Here is a 2,500-nt window from a genome sequence, read left to right on the forward strand (position 1 = left end):
CTCCCTCTTCCTCTCCCTGCTTCTTCTGCTAAACTGGAGCAAGAGTAGGTCCCCCTTCTCTCTCTCTCTCTCTCTCTCTCTCTCTCTCTCTCTCTCTCTCTCTCTCTCTCTCTCTCTCTCTCTCTCTCTCTCTCTCTTGTAAAGTTAAATTTGTATGTAAAAATATTACCACTTACTCTCACCTTTCTGACAATACCGAGAGAGAGAGAGAGAGAGAGAGAGAGAGAGAGAGAGAGAGAGAGAGAGAGAGAGAGAGAGAGAGAGAGAGAGAGAGAGAGAGAAAATGAGTTTATTAGTAAAGATTTAAAATTTTCATTTCATCTTAGTAGTAGTAGTAGTAGTAGTAGTAGTAGTAGTAGTAGTAGTAGTAGTAGTAGTAGTAGTAGTAGTAGTACTCGTGTTATGAATGACAGAGAAACACACACACACACACACACACACACACACACACACACACACACACACACACACACACACACGTGGGTCCCGACCGACCAGAGTTGCCAGGTCGGTGGTTTTCTCGCCCAATTGGGCTCTTTTTCCTGGTATTGGGCGTGAAAAACATGGTTTCCGCGGTTTGGCGCTTTTTGGGCTCTTTTTACCGCAGTTGGGCTATTTTCTGGGCTACTTATATTTGAAAATATATAATATACTCTTGCCTTCCCGACATACCAAATGAGGGAGTAGACTCACTCGTATGATAAGGAGTGGCGCCAGGTCAGCCAGTAGAAGGGTGGTGTGAACAAGTCTCCCCTCTCCCTAAGGGGATTACTACTAGGGCCGCATGACCTCATTAAGACTGTAGGGCATCCATCCTGAACACCTGCATGCCGCACCCATAATTTCCACATTCACCTCACAGCACACACACTGAAACACAGCCACTTTATTTATTCTCAGCCTCGTAGCTGCCTCAGCCTGCCTGGAGGAGATACAAGTATACTGGATGCAGGCCACGTGCATACGTGTGTACGTATGCACGTGAACATGAGCAAGTGGTCGAAATACAGCAAAAAATACTGTAAAGAGTGGGAACAAGAGGACGGGCTCAAGACAACAAAGTGTTAGCACCGTGTATGCTGAAGGAACTGTGTTGTGACATTGGCAAAAGTGAATATTCATTGATAATACACGAAAGTACTGACAATAATAGGAAGAAAAAGCTGTGTATTGTTGTTGTTGTTGTTGTTGTTCGGTACCCAAGTTACGAACAGAAAAGAATCATAACATCATTCTTGGGACTTGTTGAACTCGATAGAAGCACTGCTGAGGCTGTTACAGCATCTTTGCTTGAGTTCCTGAAAAAAAGTAAATCTGAACATAAAAAAGTGTATTGGTTTGGCAAGTGATGGCTGTAACACAATGTCCGGAGCACACAACTCCGTCACCTCACGATTACGTGAAATAAATCCGGAGGTTACACACATCAAGTGCATTTGCCACTCGTTACAATTATGCATGTCGTATGCCATGAAAAAACTACCTTCCCACCTTGAGTTCATGGTATCGCAGACATATAAGTATTTTTCGAATAGCTCTCTCCGACAGCAGAAATATATGCAGAGGTGGGCTCTTGTTGGAGTAAAAGTGCGCGGGAATACTGCCGCAGACCTGGCAACCCTGCCTGCGACCGACTCGCCTGAGTTGACACTAAGCCACGGTCAAGGTGAGACGTACGCCTCCGTGTTCTGGCGTCCCTCCGGATATTCTCGGTGCCACCGCGACTCTGGCACCCCTCTGTTGGGTGTGCGTGGTGCCCCTGGCCTGACACTCCACGCGGCTGCTGTACCTATACCGTGCTCCGGGAGGACAGCAGCGATGCCGCCCTCTCTGTGTTATGCTGTGTTTGGCCCACGCTGTGTTTTTCACGTGTTTCTGAAGTAATGTGATCGCTGAAGGAGAGAAATGCTGGCGTGAGGAGGCGAGACGTGCTTCCAGGCAGTGAGTGGTCAGGTGTGTTGCGTGTGTGTGCCCGGCGAGCGGCGTGCACGGTGCAGCGGGGCGTGTGTTAGGCGGCGTTCCCCAGGGCGAGGAACTGATGCCGCCACCGCCGCCGCCGCCGCCGCTGCCACCGCCCGCTAACACGAGACGAGGGTGTCGCGGCGGCGGCGTGTCGAGGATCGTGATGACGGCGAGGAGGTGAGGACTACAGGAGGAGGAGGAGGAGGAGGAGGAGGATGTCGTCGCTGGTGGAGGCACTGCAGGTGTCTCCCGCCCGCAGCCGGCGTAGGAAGCCCTCCACGGCGCAGAGCCTCTACAGGGGCGTCGTCAGGAGCAAGGTGAGAGGCGGCCGTCCGGACTTGTCACTCTTCCTCACCGTGTCTGTTTTCCTTCGCCTCCTCTCCCATTGTCTCTTCATCCTGCAGTCTTCCTCCTCTGACCTCCCTCTTCTTCAGCTTGCGATCTTTCTCCTCTAACCTCCCTCCTCTTCTCCTTCCAACTCTCACCCACTCAATCACTCAAGGCAGTCAGTCAGTCAGTCAGTCACTCAGACCAGAAC

General features: G+C 50.6%; 1 protein-coding gene and 1 long non-coding RNA gene across 3 annotated transcripts in view; both read left to right on the forward strand.

Annotated features, from left to right (window-relative positions):
• LOC135112207 (uncharacterized) overlaps positions 1 to 2,500 on the forward strand; it is an 83,385-nt gene that overhangs the window by 47,318 nt on the left and 33,567 nt on the right. The gene's annotated exons all lie outside the window — the stretch shown is intronic.
• Positions 1,214 to 2,417, forward strand: LOC135112459 (uncharacterized). The gene is made up of 2 exons (XR_010274401.1): positions 1,214 to 1,948; positions 2,165 to 2,417. It is a non-coding gene; the product is annotated as an uncharacterized LOC135112459 (long non-coding RNA).

The sequence above is a fragment of the Scylla paramamosain genome, chromosome 23 (genome assembly GCF_035594125.1).
Source record: "Scylla paramamosain isolate STU-SP2022 chromosome 23, ASM3559412v1, whole genome shotgun sequence".
In the NCBI taxonomy this organism is placed as follows: domain Eukaryota; kingdom Metazoa; phylum Arthropoda; class Malacostraca; order Decapoda; family Portunidae; genus Scylla; species Scylla paramamosain.